Source organism: Xenopus tropicalis, chromosome 5, assembly GCF_000004195.4.
Source record: "Xenopus tropicalis strain Nigerian chromosome 5, UCB_Xtro_10.0, whole genome shotgun sequence".
In the NCBI taxonomy this organism is placed as follows: Eukaryota; Metazoa; Chordata; class Amphibia; order Anura; family Pipidae; genus Xenopus; species Xenopus tropicalis.
Genome location: NC_030681.2, coordinates 83,667,380 through 83,688,714, shown reverse-complemented (window position 1 = coordinate 83,688,714; position 21,335 = coordinate 83,667,380). Strand labels below are relative to the sequence as shown.

Here is a 21,335-nt window from a genome sequence, read left to right as displayed (position 1 = left end):
GTGTAGCAGGTGATGAATGAGTACAAAAATAAAGAGTGTTCTATTAACACAGTTTTATCAAGCAGATATATCTCTAGAAGGATAAGAGATAGACAGTATCAACCTGAGGTAGCTGCCTCATCTGTATGGAACATAGAATATATCTTCCCAGTGCCTAGAGAATTTGCACGGCAGAATCCCTCCTACCTCTCTGTAGGTTAAAAGAAAATTGAGAATGTGGTTCCTGCTTGAGAATTTGTATTCATATAATGGATTAGGGGTCAGCGTGGTTGCTTCTCTCTGAAATGAAAGATAACAGGTGATTTCATGATGGGTCGTTAATGGGCATCCATTAGGGCAATACGTACAGAAACAAAGAGGTGCAAATGTGGGGCAAAGTGATTTCAATATTAATTAGCTCAAATGCTATTTGAATTTCTTTGAAATATTTTCACTTGAATGTTAACATCTTCTTTTACTTTTTCGAAAATCATGCACCACTCACCTATATTCATTTTTCAGGTTTTAATCTCTGGAAAGAGAATGATTCCCAAAATGTAGAACAGACTAAGGGAATGTAATATGCTCAGGAATTATGCAGAATCCAGTGACAAAAGGAACCTTGAAAGCAATATGTAACAGTATTGTTACAACGTACATTACTGAAACTGCAAATGTTCAGTTTTAACTTGTTTGACCATCAGGCTCGGTTTTATTTTTGATGCACATAAAATGCATAAAGATTTCTTTTGGCAGATGAAACAAGGATTTGGGAATGCCCCTGTTAGGAGAAAACAGCACCAGCCCAGGGTAGCTGTAGCGAGTGCTTCCTCCTTCCTGCTTCGTTTTGCGGGGACCCCACGACCGGCGCATGCGCAGTATGTATGTATGTGTATGTATGTGTAACTTTATTTATAGAGCGCCACAAGGGTACGCAGCGCTGTACAATCTTACAATATACACAAGTGCCATGTAGTATGAGACACAGTAGGAAGGAGGTGACTGCCCCGTAGACCTTACAATCTAAGTACTTGGGTAACATACAGGCACAAATTGGGGATATATACAGTATAAATAATGCCATTTGGGCGGGGGAGATGTGCCCAACTGATATACATTGTAAGCTTGTGAAAAGCTGTTAAAGTTTGGCTTTTTCACTCTACTGCGCATGCAGTAGAACGTTGCATTTAAACATACGACCGATATCTGAATGTTTGCTGGAAAAGACTGGAAAAGACTAAAATCTGTATGTGGCCGTCTACATGCATCCAACAGATGTCTGACATTATACCTATACTGATTCTTCTGGCTGTTTGCTGTAGAGAATGTGCTTCACAGCACATTATTTGTGCCGATAGAGATTATTAGGTGTATTAAACATCCACTCTACCCTCAGTGCTTTGCCAGATTGTCTTGTTTAATATAGGAAATGTGTTTTCTGCAATGACTTTGGTAAATGAGTGCTATGGTGAGTTCCATATCAGTGATGAGGGAATCTGTCCCGTTTTGCTTCGCCGAAAAATTCCTGAAACCACAAAAATGTTGCGCATCAAAAAAAATTGTTGCATGCATCAAAAAAAATTGTCCCGCATGTCATTTCACAAAAAACAATCTGCCAATGGCGCACATGGAAATTCACCACAAATTCATGCCTGCCAAAAAATGTCACTCATCACTATTCCATATCCATTCCTATTGGTCTGGCCACATCTTAAATGATTTCAGGTCATGCCTTATTGACTGCTATACCAAAATGCTCTCTGGATTCTTGGGATAAAGCAGAATAGTAAGGCACCTGGATATGACAAAAAGGGTTATGGATAGGGGCAACAGTTAAACAGAAAAGTATCACCTTTGTAAAACCTGTGGGGGTGGGAATAAAATAATTATCCTTTCTCTCTTAATATTTCCATTAGGCAATTGCAAAGAAAAATAAGTAATAAAAAGTGATCCTTTAAGAAGTTAAATGTATCTTAAGAATATATATGCAAAGTATAAAATCATAAAATTCTAATAATCCATACTGATCCAGGCAATATAAAAAATGTTGATGTTTTTCCTTCATGTTTCTGTAGATGATGTTAACCTCGCTGAATTACTGACCATGCACAGTTTTTATAACCATTGTAATCAAATTCTATTTGCAACATTTTCAATTGTGAAATTATTGCTGACATGTCTGAGAATATAATGAAGCAGGCTATCGATAGAGATAATGCAAGTGAATTTCATAAGCAAGTATTCAGTATCACATTACATTAAACGGATCCTGTATTCAACTGCAGAAGTTGCAGTGCTTAGCTTGGATGGTACTCCGGGCATAAACTGTGTAGCAATATCAACTATAAAAAAAAGCACAATGTGAAACTTCTTCTACACATTCATGAATGCTTATTTAATATTGCACACCCACAAGGATATATAGCAACTTATCTTCCACCAGAGAAAATGTGCATTTGTTGTTTTTTGCACATGTAATAAAACTTACTTTGAAATGAAAAATTCCACCTATCTGTGCTATCAATGTAACTGTCAAACAATATTTCATTGTTTCATTTTGCTTTTATTGTGTTTTTCTGTTTTAAATCATTAGCCCATCATTACTGTATTTTGAATCAGACACTATAATAAAAGACTTCAAAAAGTTGTTTTTATTTTATCATGACCTAAAGGTACACAAGCTTAGTACCTGTACTGTAAAAAATGATTAACACAATTCTCATATTGTGTTTTTGCATTAAAAATTCCTGTACTACATGTATTTGTTAGATCAGATGCTTTCAAATATTTTTTTCGCCCACTGAGACTCTTTGAGAGTAGGCTATCCACATTCCAACCTGCACCATAACAGTACATCTTTAACCCCTTCATTGGAGGGTGCCCTTGATCTTGGTGCTCCATATTTTGCGTTGGAAAAAGTAACATGGCATAGAGCACTTTGGTAAATGTAAAATCTACAATGCTAGTAGTCCTTGAGAGCCACTGAAATCTCTGCAGCCCTAAATCAAGTAAAGCTAATGAATTATATACCTGATGTCAAAATGCAGCTATATTAGCACACCATGTAGAACCTATTTATTAAAAGTATGAAATCTGTATTCATTTTTACTTAGCTGCATAAACTACTTATTGCATTCAGTTGCTAAAAACAATTGAATTTACCACATTCCATAAACACTGTACAAAAAATCAGAATAACTATGTATAGACATGGCTGCACATGCTGCTGATAATGAAAGAAAAAGGCTGTTTGTTTTGATTCCCTCAATTAGTCTTTAGGAGGATGCAGATCAATGGTGTAATACAAACATATGTTTCTTTCCATTTCTAGCAAGTTCAGCACAATGTATTCCTACCCGCTTTCCTCATACATTGCAAGATTGCAGCTACATAACTTTCGTATTAACCCTATCCATCTTAAGCATCATTAAGGAAAAAGTATCTCCAAATATTTACTTTTGCACCATTACACAAAAGCAGAATACACATACACACATACCAAAATATCTCATATATCTGATATCTGAAGTGAAAAAGGACCTTAAATTAACTAAATCCAACTTGAAATGTGCTCACACCATTTAATATCACTACTAACAGAATTATTTTGCTGAAACCATATTTAGGATAAAAAGTGGGTTTCTGAAACACCACAAGACATTAATAGGTAGGTTTTGGAATAGGTCTAAAAATCAGTACAGCTAAAAACTGCCACAATCCAGCCAACAGACAAGGCAAAGCAGCATCAGAAAGGAAGAGAAGTAGTTGTCAGTAGACATTCACTAATGAGGGTAGCAGGACACTGCACTCAAACTCTCAAAACCATGGAATCATATTACTAAATAACTGAATCTAGAATTTACTGACCAACAAATACTGTATTTATTCTTTTTCTTAAAAAAATTAAACACTCAGATTTTGTTTGCAAAGTTACAAAATATAGAAATTGGATTCAGTAGATAAAATATTTTAAGACTAAGGGGCAGAATTATCAAAATGTGAGCTTAGAGCATAATACATAAAAACTCACCTAAGTTCTATTCTAGAAGCGTATGTATCCACTGATGAAACTTAGAACTCACCATTTGTTGAATAAGCATAGGAATAAATAGAACATGGGTGAGTTTTTATGTATTAAGCTCTTATCTCACATTTTGATAAATCTGCCCCAACGCCATAGCAAGCAGTTCGCATATAGCTTTTAGTGATTTCTGTAGTTCTTTATTAACATTTATCATAATCATTGTGAACAATCTGTTTTCAAATACATTGCAGTTACTTTTGCCCCGCAGCTCAGGGGTTCCAGTGGTACTTATCATTTTAGTTACTGTATGTTTGTGAAACAAGTCATCTTCCCCAAGGTCTGGAGCCCTACAAAGATTTTGCTGCAGTGCCAAGTAAAAGACTGGTTTAATGGAACCATTGTAATTGCTTCCTACCGTTTTGCTTATGTTAACCCAGCTGTATCCTTCCCATTACAGCTCAAATGAAGCCACAAATGTAGAATTCCATTTTGCAAATACATTTGTACAAAATTATAGCAGCTATAAGAATTGGACTTGTGGATATAGCTCTAATATATTATTAATATTTTGATTATAACCACTTTTAATGCTGTACTTATGTCGCCTTTGCTAAAATTCTATATTTATTGAATCTACTCAGCTGGTCATATTTGTCCTATTTATGGAAGTTACACTGTACAATTTAATTTTACATAGTGCTGACAGTGTGTGTGTGAAGAATCAATAGTTCAGTGATTTTACAATCTGTTGTTAATGTATCAGTCACACAAGCAGTAATGGTTTGTTCAAGGTTACAGTTCTTGCACAGCATGGGGAAATTTCAAGTGTTCCTTGAGGAGTAAGCACATAGGAACATTTGTATAAGGCATCGTTTTAAAAAGATTTTATTTCCTTAAAGGGAAATCTTCTGTAATGGCAATATCTGTTGGCAGTTTGAAAAATTTAATTCAGAATGGGCAAATAGCGTGAGCAATATTTTACAACAACATTTGAAAAATGTCCCTTTGTTAAGAGTTTGTTTGTAAACAAGAAGGAAAGTCATTTTGGCATTTTACTGTCAATAGATTCACCACATTAGTGCCACCTAGAATGCTATATTTATTCTGCAAAAAGCATTGTCATACCTGAGTAAAGAGCCCTAGAAGCTCCGTCTGTTTGTTTAGGACAGCAGCTGCCATTTTAGGTTGGTCTTCATAGCTTCCTGCTTGCAGTCTAGCCGTTATAGCTCAGAGTACACATTCCTAAGGGTGAATACTTTATGAATACTTATGGGGGCAGAAGAGGGGAGAGAGGAGAGAACTGTGCATACTCTGGTCCCGGGAATGAAGAATTTTTTTTCTGAGAGAGGAAGTCAGATACCCTAAGAACATGTTTACAAAAAAGGAGACATGAAATCCTGTGTTTCTTTTGATAGAGGATTCAATGCAGCATTACTGTGAGTGCTTATGGCTGTATTTACATAGACCTTTCTGATAAAGCTTACTTAGTTTTTACATTTCCTTCCCCTTTAAGCATTTTTTTGCAGCACAAAAAAATTTGATTTTCTTTCATTTGTAAGAAAACACATGGTAAAATGTCTATCACAGATTTGTTCACAAGAACGCAAATTTTACAGCAAATTTGAATCAAGCAAAAAATTCACCTATCTCTAGAAATGACTAGACAAAAAGCAGCGGTTGAAATTTGAGTGATGGAAGTAATTCATTATTGTTAATTAGTGGATTTCGATAACAGAAGTAATTTCAATTCTCAGACAAGTAAGTAAACATAACATACAGGTCAGCAGAATTGAACAAGAATGGTACCATTTCTATAAATTTAGAAGGTGGGCTGTTGACAAACAATAAGTTTAGTGGGGAGAGGAGTAACAATAGTAATAGGGCCAATAAAATGGTGTTATAATTGAAGATAAAGGGCCATGACAGATGGGGAGATTAGTCACCCGTGACAAATCTCCCTTTTCGCGGGCGACTAATCTCCCCGAATTGGCATCCCACCGGCGAAAATGTAAATCGCCGGTGGGATGGCATACGCAGCGCCATGATTTCCCGAAAACGCGGAAGTTGCCTTGAGAGCGCTGCGTATGCCATACCACCAGCGATTTACATTCTCACCGATGGGATGGCTTTTCAGGGACATTAGTCGCCCGCGACAAGGGAGATTTGTCGCGGGCAACTAATCTCCCCGTGTGCCAGAGCCCAAAATGGAGAGGAAATGAAAATGAGGTAAACAAGAGAACAAGGAGTGATGTAACATGCTGATTGTCTATATGGATTTAAGGCTTCATAAGTAAGGAAAAGTACCAATCACTGTAGTTAAAAGAATGAAGTCCTATTAAAAAAAGGTTGTTGAAATTGAAATTGAATATGTAACCATGGAATACAGTAACCATGGAAATATAGTATTTGAAATAGTATTAAAACATTTTATATACTGTTAGTGACTGAATAAAAGCTTCTGGGAGCTTACACAGAACTATATAGCAGTATATTTGAAATATATGGACATATGAAACACCAGTATTTCTTCCTATTTTTTTATAGACATTGTGAGCATTTATGCAGCACAAGTTGATACCTATTTTACTTTGCTTTTATTTTTTCATACTTGCGACAGTTTTGCCCATTTGTTGACATAGCTTTGTCATCTCAGATGAGAAATTCTTTATTACATATGGCACAAAAATCATGCTGTTCAAAATAAAAATATTGTTGTGCTTTTAATACTTTACTTTACTGACATATACATATGTTGGTGTCAACAAAGACCTTTATTGATTGTTGTTTCCATTCCTAAGTCTATAGATTCTAATGAAGAAGACTAACAATGAGGAGGCCCAGTTGTACTCTAGAGTCTGGAAGCTTGAACAGCTTGAAGTGCATGTTGGCTGATTTGTTTCACAAGACAAAATAATAAGTCAAGGTAGGCCATTCACAAATGTGCAGTGTATTCAGAATAATTTGCAATGTTTTTCTGTAACTCTAAACTGTAATGTTTTCCTGAATTCTTGGTCAAGTTCATTATACTTTTCAGGTCTGTGGGAAGTGATTTAGTAGAGGTTTTGTGTATTTTGGTTGCTACTACAGATATTAGCAACCCCAATTCCCATTGCTTTTAGTGCTAAGAAAAGCAGCAATGATTTAATTCAACTTAATTTGTATAGATTCCAAGGTCAAATGTATTGACCATGGAATTGTAGGATTCAGGATAAATCAAGGTGGAATGTGACAACAACTTGATGGATGGATTTCCTTGCCGTGTTGGCCATGATTTCTACTGAGCTAAAATCTTGATGAATTTCTTCATCTCTCTTTACTTTATTTTCATTGTTATAACCTATATTAATATATATTTTAAGTATATATGAGAATCCTAAGTAAAAATTTAATTTGCATTTCTTGTGAATATTTTGTTTAAAAATAATTCTGTATCGGTTTGAAGTTAACAAGGTTTATTTTGTGGTTGGAACTATTATTCTGTTGTTAAAAATAAAAATTATAAAAAAAAATGTACTGTAAAAAGTTTCAATATATCTTAGTGTATTTATTGTGAAGCAAAAAAGAAATAAGATTATTTTTGGGGGGGATACGAGGGATCAAAAAATTGCAATATTTACAGAAATGAAGATAGAACCTAAGCTCTACAAAATAAAAGCTGTGATTCCATGTGATGTGCAATGATATCATTACTAGAACTACTTTATAAGAAAAATACCTATTGCCTAGTTTCTTTACATATAAACTTATTTACTTTTTCTTGTTTCTTAAAACATGATTTCAGCTTTACATAGGAATATTTTGAAAGTGAGCAAACAAGCATATTGTATGCCAGTAGGGCTTCCAAAATGTCATTGCCTCTAGATTACTTCTGCTCTGGTTGCGCTGAATGAAAATATATGTGTTTATCCAATGTGTTCCTGCCAGAAATGCTCCAGTGTTATTTGCATAATCCTGTAGTGAAACTGAGCACAGAAGCTCAAAATACATATTCAAGTGGTTGTATTCAATTTATCGTCTTGTTGCTCTGCTTAAATGCAGGTCTCTCGCTGACCTGTTTGGAATTAGCATCCAGGTTATTGCCTTGCTTACTCATAAATAACACATTTACTTGTAACAGACATCTTATTGAGCATCTATGATCAACTCCTTAGTATGCCTGCAAAACTAGGAAATTGCCCATAAAGCTACAGAGAACGTAAGGAAGCAGTAGAATGAAATTAAGATAATTTGAAGAAAACATGTCCATAAACTTACTGTACAATATGTAACATATTAATGCAAAGGATTTGGGACTAATACAGACGTGTAACATGAAAAAATAGTGCAGCTCTGGATGTCAAGCTTGTACCTCACGTTCAGAGCTGCCCAGATCAGTACCCAAAATTTACAGACATGGTGCAGCTTTATGACTACTTACTATGAGTATATGGTATATCCAGTGTCATTGCCAGTTTCAAGCATAGCACATTTTTCACTGACTGGATGAACATTACATTACATTTCATCCATCTGTAAAACCTGATATCTTTAGACAGCTCTAAATTTGATGCCAGAGAGAACAAGCTGGACCTAACCACAATGCTCTTTCTCAGGGCAGTGTCATTAATGGTGGCAATTGAAACAGAGTGTAGAAACCTGTGGCAATCCAATTAGCAAGAAATACATAGTGCAAAGTGAAAAAAATAGTGGATTCGTCCCTTTTTTTTGCATTTTCTTACCATGTAGTCTTGAGATGTGCCTTACTGGATTTAGACTCTTTTTGTCTTCTACCTTCTGTCCTTCCTTGGTTGGTTCTCATACATATATTTGAAACCTTTTATTTAAGACATGGTAGGGATGTATGTTCTCTGCAAGGTTTTCTGTAGGGTTCTAACATAACACTCAGCTAAGACACCAGCTATATCTGTACATCTTTATTGCCTATGCATAATGGGCATATAACTATTTTCACCTTAACATTGGCTGAACTGATTATTCAAATATATTTGCACAAGAAATATGAATTTAGATCTGTTAATGTCTATTCTACAGTATAACAGAAAGCCATGGTTTTAGTTTTTTTTTTTTTTAAACTTTTTTTAGTATAATTTATTTACCTATCATACCCACACATATAGTGATTGTTGTGATTTTATATTATTTTCATTATTAATGAATTAATATTCCTGGTTTTACATTGATCCAATACATGTCAATGCTACATCATCCCTGATGAATTAACATTGCTTTATTACTAGTCCTGTCAAGTGTGTGTTATCAGAATAATTATGCAGGGGTCAGTCATTATCATTTTATGCATTGGAAAAGTGTTTGTTTAATACACTAAACCAACTTTGAATAACACGTTTAGATTTCATTAGCTATAGTCTTTTTTCTGTGATGTTGAAATGATTAAGTGATGTGAACCATTGGAAAAATGTAGCTGCGTATTAGTTTGCCAGTTAAAACTGAAAATGAAACAACAATAGTATCTGTCACGTCACATAAAAATCAATAAAATCCCATTTGGTCTCCTAATAAGAAATTCTCTGCAGTCCTTTGTACAATTCAAGAAAATCAATATTGTTATCATCCTCCATTCATTGGACTGGAGAGGCTGTCTACCAATAGTACTGCTGTCTTGAGCAATATAGTATATTGTGTTCTTCCTTGTGCATAATCTTACTTCTTACTTTCCAGAGAGTTTACATCTGCTCAGTGCTTGTTGACTGCATCTGGTGGCAGAGTGTTTAGAGCTGAATATATACTATATAATTTGCTCTAGTGTGTAATTTAATAGCTGCCCTTTCCTTCACTAAAGAATAAAAATCAACTGATGCAGTTGAACAAAACACTTCATTTTATTACAGTTTATTATCTTCTTCATTGTGTTGGAAAGTCATGTATCTGAAAAAGCAGAAATGCAGCTATGAAGCTATTGGTTGGCATAGGCATTGGGTAAATATCTCTGTATAATAACAATAGTGCACCGAATACTGACAAAATTATATTTTTTTCTTCTTTCTCTTATTTCTTTCTTTATAGGGTAAAGTAAAATTCCTTAGCAAAAAAAATTAGACAAACAAGAAGAAAATGTGCAATTTGCAATGTAAAACCCATTAGATAGTTATTATATTTTGAATCTTAATTGTGCATAATGCATTTTTTAGGACCTGCTTAAAGAAGGCATATTTCTTGGGCTCAAAAATAATGTTTGCATTAAAACGTTTTACTACATACACTGCAAACTGGAACAAACCAGAGTATATCATCGTTTTTCCCATGTTGGATGAGGCACTGAGGCTTCACCAAAGCTATATGAAACATGTACATTCCCCCATGTATGACACTATATTTTTCTCATTTGGTAACATATTACCAAACACTGGTTTGGAGTCGAATTAATGAAAAGAAACATTTCATATGGGCTTCTTCTCATTGATATATAAAACTTTCTAAAATTTGTACCACTTGTGAAATAATCAAGTTGCTCTTTGCTACCCTCCTTTCTTCATGCAGCTTTGTATCGAACTCGGTTATGCTGAAACAGTTAGCTCTAATACCTTATATAGGCAAAAGGAACACAATCCAATGTATTTGACCTTTCTATTAGTTAGTCCTACACAAAGAGAGACAGATTGCTATGATGGGGATAGCAAGTTGTTCAGAAACAGTTTTTTTTTAATTGATCATACCTAGGAAGTTTCTTATTTCCATGAGATGCAGCTCCTATTAAATGTTCAATTCCATTATAGATCTGCCCTTGTACTTTTTTGTATTATCATGCTCTTGTCTTTTATTGAACCAGAACTCACAGCATGCATCTACGTGTAATAAGAACAATCTAGACTGAGAGCTGTTTCCCCCGCAGACTTTAAATATTTAATTTCTGATTAGATTTTGGCTTTGAAATATTAGGGTTATTTGCAGAAAAATGAATTTGCTTCACAACATTTTCAAGAAAGTGAGATTCATTTAGAAGGTTTTATGGTTTAGGGAAGACTAAAGTTCTTGCTTGACATCTCCTGGAATTGTAGCTTGTTGGTAATAGTGGAAAGAGAAGAAATAATCTTTACAAGGATACAGATGACAATGGTAAAGATGTGTCCACTTCTAATAAAGACTGCCTATGTGCATATCTGAAGGAAAACAATTCATTTTTTCATGAATTACATTAGTTTTTTTGAGTTTCAAGTTTTATTGTCATATACAAATAACAATGAAATGAATGAAATTTTTTGACCCGTGTTCCTCCCAACTTTACATAGACAAAAAATAAAATAATATATTATTTTAATAATGTTCTGTGGTTTACTTTCTGGGCCTGCATGCAAGCAATCCTCTTCCTTGTGTCTTCTTTCTTTGCGATCCCATGGCCAATGCATGTGCAGTATAGTGAAAACCCGGCTTTATCATTAAAGTTCCACTTTTCACTCTACTGCGCAAGCGGCAAGGACAGAAAAAGAAAGAGGATCATTTGCTCATAGGTATCCCAGACTGGTACAGTTTTCTGATAACAGGAGCACTAGCCCGGGGTATCAGGTAAGTGATTGCAATCACTGGGGTACCTAACATTTTGGCACCCCCCCAGTGCTAGTACCTTTCCTTCTCCTTTAAGTATTAAAGTAAGCTGTGAAAGTTTGGTTTATTTGGCCTTTTACTATTTGCTTTAGCTTAACTGATGTTTACAAGCACTAAATTGAATGCATTCTCCATGGAACAGTTTCCATATTGCATGCTGCCTAATCACTGGGGTTTATTAATGGGAGTTTATTTTTGTCTGCATTGCAAGCACAGTAGGACTATTTTTCTGTTGCCATGTAAACCGTACACATATTAATACAGACTGTGTGTATTTTATTTTATAATGCTTATAAGAGTCATTTAGTTTCTCTGCCACAAAGTGTGGCAAAGAAATTAAACTATCATCAGGGAGCAATTTCAGGATACCACATGATAATGTTGTTTAGAGAAAATTTGTATCGGTGTTGAAGAAATGATCAGTTTGAGGAAGATGTGTTTTTTAATAGTCATTTCGTTTAGTCAATAGTTTCAGCTTAGCAGTTATGAACCCTTTAGAACTGGTACCTGGAGAAATTCCTGCTAGCACAGGGTGGGTGTGCATATGTGTCTGGGATATAAAACTAAATAAAATCATGATTACAGCATTTGTGGCCTTAAAACATGTTATATTTATTATAATAGGGTGTTTGTGTTTAATCCAGTACTGTATATGTGAGGTACAAGTGAACTCATAATTGAATTTTAGGTTGTATACAGTGTATGATTTATGGTGTAAACCTTGAAATTTTTCTTTTTGCATAAAAGAATATATTTGGTTCTGCTTTCTAAAAGTAATTCTGTCTGACTGTGTAGCCCAAAATTAGTTTTAATCACATGGTATTCATTAATTGTTTCCAATTTTGCTTTCTTTCTTGGTACTAAGTTCAGTAACTTCAATCACATGACTGAATAGTAGATAGGCAACTTGAGAGGCAACTTCGGCGATCGCGCCGTCGCGTATGCTATCCCACCGGCGATTTACATTTTCGCCAGTGGGATGTCATATTGGGGAGTTTTGTCGCCCGCAACAAGGGAGATTTGTTGCGGGCGACTAAACTCCCTCGTGTGCCAGAGCCTTAAAGTGCTGGGACTTGAGTTTGATTCCAACTTAGGTACTATCTACAGGTATTATATGTTATCTAAGGGGCACATTTACTAATCCACGAATCTGAATCCCGAATGGGAAAAAATCGGATTGGAAATGAACATTTTGCGATTTTTTCGTCGCCGTTGCGACTTTTCCGCGAATTGTCGCGACTTTTTCGTCGCTGTTACGACTTTTTCGTGAATTGTCGCGACTTTTTCTTATTGAGCGCTCGTAAACGGCGGGCAAACTTTTGCGACTTTGCATGATTTTTTAAGCCTACCATAGGACTCAATGGCACTCTGCAGCTCCAACCTGGCCCAAGGAAAGTCACGATACTGAAGCTTGAATGAATCCGAAACTTTCGTACTCAGCGCAACAGTACGATTATTTTGCGACGGCAACTAAAAAAGTCACGACGGCAACTAAAAAGTCACGAAAAAATATTTTTTTGGGAGGATGGCATGGGCCCATATTGTTACACCACTGTAGGGACCTTACACTACAACATATATTCTCCAGGTACTAATGTAAATAATTAACAATAATGGAAATGTGATTGCACTAGAAAAATAAAGGCTAAAAATTATAGTATCAATTTAAGGGTATCAGGTTTGTCCGCAGCTAAGGAAGTATACATAAACAAAATAACATAATAAGATTTAACTTACGTACAGTCAACCAAGAATATGGGGCTGATTTACTAACCCACGAATCCGACCCGAATTGGAAAAGTTCCGACTTGAAAACGAATATTTTGCGACTTTTTCGTATGTTTTGCGATTTTTTTCGGATTCTGTACGAATTTTTCGGATCCAATACGATTTTTGCGTAAAAACGCGAGTTTTTCGTATCCATTACGAAAGTTGCGTAAAAAGTTGCGCATTTTGCGTAGCGTTAAAACTTACGCGAAAAATGCGCAACTTTTCGCGTAAGTTTTAATGCTACGCAAAATGCGCAACTTTTTACGCAACTTTCGTAATGGATACGAAAAACTCGCGTTTTTACGCAAAAATCGTATTGGATCCGAAAAATTCGTAAAGAATCCGAAAAAATCGCAAAACATACGAAAAAATCGCAAAGTACCGATCATTACGAAAAAAACGCAATCGGACTCCATTCGACCCGTTCGTGGGTAAGTAAATCAGCCCCTATGGCTCTTAATTTCATTTTGGCTATTGCAAGTGTCACAAATAATAACCCTCAATAATACATCAGAACACTATTATGCAACATGATAATAATAAAACCACTGCCTTTCACTTCATTAGTATGGCAATCCGAAAATATTTTTATTATATAGTAAAGATTGTATATATAATGTGTGTGTATGTATGTGTACAGAGATGCCTTTATATATATATATATATATATATATATATATATATATGTCTGCATATAATGTATGAAAATTGAAAAGTATTACTGATGTGGATGGAACTATTTCATTATTCTATTCCATTACTTTCTATTCTGTTGCCATTATTGCATAACCCTACTTTACAAATCTATTCCTGGTGTACAGGCTCATAGAGAAGAAATGATGACTAAAGCAAAACATTTGCCTCTTTGAGCCAATGTACTACCACTGAACACTGTAGTAGAGTGTTTCAATACGATTTCAATTATTAAGAGTAATTAAAGGCCGTCATCCAGGCTCCTGTGCCATACACCGGTGAGCTTGCATCTAGACAAGCAATTAAACCAGCCAACTGCCTTCCACCACATGGGACTTTTTTAATTGTAACATCATTTTTTAAGCCTTTTCGATAACACTTTTATGATATCTTTACAGGATCCCTAAGTGACAATGTGAACCAATCATGCATTTAATTACTTAGTCTTTCATCATGTCAGAATATCCTAGAAACATGCCCTCCCAGCAAATATCTGGAGAAAACAGAGATGGATAGATTATAGATAAATAGATAGATAGATAGATAGATAGATAGATAGATAGATAGATAGAAAATCAGTGCTGTGTTCTTACTTATATCAGTATATTAAATAACAAGACATTTTGCATAAAAGCAACTAAAAAGTAGTAAAACAGGTATTGTTTATTTATATATTGCAGTATATTTAGGCTGCTCACTTATTAGGCAGCTTAATTATGTCAGTTATCACTGGTCTGGAAATAAGAATTCCAGCCTTTATAATGCCTTTTTATAATAGCAAAAGGTGCACTTAGAACGAAACAGTTTTAAATATAATGAGGGGTGCAATTAGTGTGTGACAAAAAAATGATCCTGTGTCATTCATATCAATATATTAGAGGAAACATAGACATGTATGCACAAAACTATACTTACTTGCCCTCCTTTTTAAAGAAAACAGGATTTGTCTATCCATATGAATATTTTTATTAAATTCATTCAGGATTCTAACATTTTAGAAAATTTACAGGGGTTATGTTACCTGCATTTTGATGGACAGGTATGGGATATATTATTCGAAAACCTGTTATCAAGAAAGTTCCAAATTATGGAAAGGCCATCTCCCATAGACTCCATTTTAATTAAATTATTGACATTTTTAAAAATTATTTTTATCTTTTCTTTATAACAATAAAACAATACCTTGCACTCGATCCCAACTAAGATATAAAAGATCTTTACTGGAGGAAAAACAATCCTATTGGGTTTCATTTATGTTTAAATGTTTTTTTTTTATTAGACTTTAGGTATGAACATCCAAATTATGGAAAAGACTCCTTATCTGAAAAACCCAGGTCCTAGGAATTCTGGAGAACAGGTTCCAAACCTGAATGTATTGCAGTACAGGCATGGTATTTTTTATAAAGAAACCAAAAACTAAGAAAACTCAGAATTACAAGCCAACTCCTATATTGTCCAATTAAGGCAAATAATTCTTTTTATCCGAAGCATTCTGAATAATAAATACCATACCTGAATATTGACAAACAATCCCTGTTTTTACATTATATTTTCATGCTCTACATCACTTTGATAAATATAGCCTTTTATATGTTAACTACTCTTGACAATTGCTTCATTAACAAATATTAGTGGGGCAGTCAAGTATATTACAATGCAAAACATTTAGCGGGCAAATAAAGAGCAATTTGATTGCTAACAACATCTCCATTTAGGTCGCGCTGCAACCCAAATGATCTAATCAGATAAAAATCAACGATACTGTGTGAAAAGTTCTTAACTCGACCAAAGTGCTGAAAGCCTCTGATTCATATCTAGCCATTGATTAATAACCCTGTGGGCAGAATCGCTTCCAGCAGAGTGAGATTTCAGCAGAAAGGTCCAAGGAGATTAATTGCAAATGGCCTGATTTAATCCAACTTCTGACAGTCTCAATTGAATCTCGCACTGCTTGTGTTGATGAAAGGTGTTATTTGTGACTTTCATATGAAATCTCTTTTTTAATAGTTCGTGCATAGCATAGAAAATCATATATTTATCCAACGGGACCTTTCTTTTGCAGAGATGCAAGTTGCTTATAAGTACCGCCATGCAAATTCTTTTTATGTAAGATAGTAAATTTGCCCTTAACTATCCTGATAAGAAAAAAAGAGCTACACAGGGTCATATTTATCAAAATTCGAGAAAAATGTTTTCGGCAAACCCATATTTTTTCCCACAATTGTATTCTAATTGAACTGGTTAATTACATTTGCAAAATTTTTCAGTAATTTTCAAGCAAACTGAAAAAAATGGAATTATGGATGCTGAAGACACTTGCTGTTGACTTCTGTGCCAAAGCCATAATCATGATGAATAAATCTCCCCATACTATGAACTGTATGCAAACATTTAATCCAGAACATCAATGTGAATGGTGTTATTCTAATGGAGGGCAATTAATTGTTCCTCTATGAATTAAAAAACAAATCACATGTCGAACATTGTAAATACATTTTTTGCATTATAGTGTCCCTGTAAAGGTACAGGTACTGATCTCTATAAAGGGCAGGTAAACAAATGTTTGGAAAGAATAGTAGGAGCTAAAATGCTTATTAAGCGCAGATGGACTGAGGGACTAAGTCTCACATACTCCCTCATTCTTCCACCCCCCCTTTTTTGACAGGAAATAGGTGACCCATAGTTCCGGTTGGTGACATAGGCACACAACTTTTTGGTGGGAGTTCACTAAAGTGTTGGTAAGTATACAGTTCTAAAAGTTTTTGTTGCCAAATTGTAAAAATGTCATGAGCATGAAGGGTATCTTGCAGTTTCATGAATTTATCGTAATGCTGCCAAATTTTAAAAAGTGTTGTATACACAGTAAACAATTTACATTATTGTGCTGTGAAAATGTTGTTTGTGCACCAACATTTCTCCCTGACATTTTTATTATGGTGGATAAATTTTGGCATAAAAATGTCTGTAAAAATGTTGTGCTTATGACAAAAATAGCCACTCCCGCTTTTAGTTTAATTTTTTTGAAAAATGTCGGTTAAGGTCGAAAACAAATGGAAAATTGGTCTGTAAATGAGTTGGCGCAAATACAATATTAGTCTCCCTCTGTCCCGTCGCCTTCCTGTCTTGTCCTGGATCAGTGGAAGAGCAATCTCCCACTCTCCTTCCCCCATTTCTTAACGCTATATTTTTTTTTATATGTTCTTTGAAAACAAAAAAAGGTTTTATTACAGTGAATAGTTTAGTCCTTGCCTGGCAGGTTTTTGGTATTAGTGTTCCTGTATATACCCACTGTTTGAGCAGTGGCCAGCATTTAGAAAATATTGTGTTTATTAATGTAATGGTTACTTAAATTATATTGGGGAACATAGTTTATGTACACCAGTGCTGTTTAGTCTAGTGCAGTTTGAATGATAAAACCAAACATCTCTAATCTGTCATAGGTTAAAAGGACAGGCAAGCTATCCTCCCAGCTTGTACTTACTTTTGGCACCAAAATCCACTCTATGTACCTGTACCCAGGCCAAAACTGTGTAATACACAGGAAAAAGCTGATGCTAGCGTAGGGGCTGATCCTTGTGGCAGTAGCATATGGAGGAGTTAGCAAGCTGCTTCCCCAAAAAGGTGTCTCCAATAATAGTTATACTTGTTATGGAAAATTATCGATGGGGTATTGTATTAGGACTGACTGCATACATTCACTAGGACACTGGTGATAAGAAGGAAAAGAAGAAATTATGTTAGTATAATTAAAATAAACATTGGCTGGAAGGAAATAAGTGAAAAGCAAGTGAAAATAGAGTTAGTGGTAAGGGTGATGGCTTTATATAATGTATCAAATTGTACTAAGACAAAGTTGCTGCTATCCACAAAAATAGCCATTAGTTCTAATTTTTTACCATTTTCACATTTTTTTTACTTACAGTGTACATTAACACAAACAAAATTCCACAATATCTTTTTGATTAAGCTTCTGAATCTAATGCAGGTACTGTGTGTATTTTTCCTCTGTCACAGAAGAGGTTAACATCTTGTATGCTTATAAATTGCTCAGATTGTTTTGATATACACAGAAACCAGATGTAAAAAGACATTTTTTCTGGCAGAAATAACAACCAAGAGAATGTGATTGCTTTGTTGTGAGCAGCTACCAAATGTCACACCAGTCTGGTGTTTTCCCTTAAAAAAATGTAGTGTATATCTATAAATCTCAAGCAGGGTTGGGCAGACGTTCAATTTCAAACAACACACTGTAAATTATAAATACCTACTGCACTGTGAAATGTAAGAAAAAAGAACAAATAAGAGAGGTATAAAAGACTTGAATGCTGAGAATTGAATATAAACAGTTTTAATTGTTTTCTTCCTATATTTAGCTGATGTCTCCCATAACCAATTATATGTTCATTGGTATTGTTAATTTAGGGCCCCACATTCCAGTGTTATATATACCTCCTAGTTTCCCATAGTTTGGGCAAGGGGTGGATGGGTGACATTAGGGGGTGGTGTGGTAACGCATTGTGGGTGGACTTATTGCATGAGGGGGTGGAGCTATGATATAGCGATACGTGATCACCACCTCATTTAAGGGGAGTACTGTCCAGATTTCCTTATATGTCCGGGTATAAATGGGACAGATGGCAACCCTAACCTGCTACAAAAGTCTATATAGCAGCATTGAGCATTATCATCTATCTGAATCGTAGCTTCCCAGGACGATTGGGACAAATATATTCAGAGTTGGAACAAATCTTTCCAACAGGAGCAAAGGATAACATTTTTGTTTGGGTAGGTTGTCATTAGAAAGCTTTCCATTGGAGACCTTATAAGTTATATATGAATATATAGCAGTTGGTGTTTTTTGGGGGAGGCTAACTCTTATTATTCTCATTTTCATTATTCTCTGCCTGTGCCAGTTCCAGTTAGTGTGTTATAGTTGATTGATAAACAATAAAACCCAATTGGAAGGTAATGCCTCATGTGAAAAAATGCTTTGAAATATGTGTCAATGCAATTCACATTTTTCCCAACAGCCAGTAAAGTGTTAATAATATGATAACATTCAAACTTCTGATAATTCCTTAGGAATCTGGCGCTCAATATTTTTCCTCTAAATGTAATGTTTGTATGCGCAAACAAAATGTACATTATTTCCATTAAAGAGGTTATAAGCCCAAAGATATCATTTTGAAGAATTAAAGAAAATATAATTCTAAGCAACTTTTCAATATACATTAAATACACATTTTTTTAAATTGTTTATGTACTGTATTTGAAAGCAGTATATGTCTGTTATTCTCTGCACTGTTGGTTCAGAAGCCAGCAGATTGACAGACATGTGAAGACAGATGCAGGGTATTGTGGGAAATTGTTTTGAAGGAGCGTCTGTTTAATTGTCCCCAGAGTGTCAGAAAGGGATGAGCCTTCAGATGTAAACATATTTATAAACAACTTTAGACCACTGTACATTTTGAAATAATGAATATGTTTTGCTAAAAATTAAATTTTTTTCATTTGGCAAAATGCCAAATGCCCTTTTATATCTTACTATATTTCCCATATAGGCTTATGCCCTAATGGAATTCTTGTGTGCCCCACTGAAATGAGCATCTTCCTTACTGAGCTACGAGGCTGACACCCAGGGGACAGCTGCCTAGCATGCAGTTGCAAGGTGGGCACACAATAAGGAATAAATGATAGTGTAGTCTTTCCAATTCTCTGCTCCAGAAATGGGAGTGGGAGAGTTCTTTGACAAAGTGGGGTGCAGTGCTACCAGGGAGCTTCCAGTTGGGTGGGAGCTAGGATGAGAGGTACTTGCTTTGGGCATAAGTACAGGTATGGGACCCATTATCCAGAATGCTTTGGACCAAAGGTATTCCAGATAAGGGGTCTTTCCATAATTTGGATCTTCATACCTTAAGTCTTCTAAAAAAATAATAAAACAATAATTAAACCCAATATGATTGTTTTGCCTCCAATAAGGGTTAATTATATCTTAGATAGCATCAAATACAATGTTTTTGGTTTTTTTTTAAAGGTTTTTATTTTGCATTTTTAAACAAACAAAAATAAACAAAGGAAAAACAGATAAAAAATAAAATACTTGGCACTTACATCATCTTTGTCACTTATATATCATTTACATTATATACTTGGTGACAGTTATAACTCCATGTGGTATCAACTTGTCAAGGTACACCAGGGGTTATGTGCGTATTAATCATCCGGTAGCGATATACTGGGGTTGGCATCTAGCCAGGGTTCCCATATTTTCTCAAATTTCTCAGGTACACCCTGGGCATTGTATGTCAGTCTGATCAGTGGAAGTGTCCCATTTATTAGTTCTATCCATTGTTGAATTGTGGGAGGAATGGGGCTCATCCACTTCATTATTACTACCTTCTTTGCGTAGAACACAAGGGAGCGTAGTAATGTTCTTGATTTTTGAAGAGGTATTAATTCGTCAATTATTCCTAACAAGCATACTTCGGGGGACCTGATGCCAGGGAGGGACAGGTGTTCCTCTATATAGTGAGTGACTTCTGTCCAGTATGTTAGTACCTTGGGGCAGTCCCAAATCAAGTGGAGGAACCCTGCTTCTGCCATATTACATTTCACGCATTTAGATCTTTCTAATTTCCCCATGGCATCAAATACAATGTTTTGTTTTATTATTACAGAGAGAAAAGAAATCAATTTTAAAAATCTGAATTATTTCATTAAAATGGAGTCTGTGGGAGACAGGCATTCCATAATTCGGAGCTTTCTGGAAAATGGGTTTCCGGATAACGGATCCCATATCTGTACGTCTTGGCCCTGCACTGCTGAGCTACCTTGTGGCTCTGGCCATCCTATTGATAAGGTTAATTTTATCTCATATGTATATTCTTGTATTCAGATGTGATGACAATAAATGTAACTTAATTTGACTTGAGAAGGAAAGCAACCAACACTCTAGGAAAAGGTAACAGAAAAAGGATAAGAAGGATAAGAAGGGGAAGAAGGAAAGATATAATGGCACAGGGAAGGTCATGATTTTTGTGGTGTACTTTTTATTTCTAGTGAAATTTTTCGCCAGCCATGGTTTTTCGCCATTGGTGGATTTTTTTGTGCGAAACGGGCGGAAAAATTTGCAGCTGAAAAAATTTGCAGAGTGCAGAAAGAGTTGTGGTCACATAAAAAAAGTTGCACGTGTCAAAAAAGTGACCACGTCACAAAAAAAGGCTCATGAAATATCAAAAAGAAATATCTATTTGCATTTTAGAAAAATGGATTTCAAAACAGGATTCTGCTGGAGAAGTTCTATTAACTG

At 35.1% G+C, this 21,335-nt stretch overlaps 1 protein-coding gene across 3 annotated transcripts in view; it reads left to right on the top strand.

The window, feature by feature from the left end:
* fut9 (fucosyltransferase 9 (alpha (1,3) fucosyltransferase)) overlaps positions 1-21,335 on the top strand; it is a 95,820-nt gene that overhangs the window by 55,737 nt on the left and 18,748 nt on the right. For 2 of the 3 annotated variants that reach the window (XM_031901683.1, XM_031901681.1), the window contains one exon: positions 6,802-6,926. The gene's annotated coding sequence lies outside the window, so the exon portion shown is untranslated. Of the gene's footprint in view, positions 1-6,801; positions 6,927-16,691; positions 16,765-21,335 lie in introns of all 3 variants that reach the window. The other variant, XM_031901682.1, reaches the window with a different exon arrangement.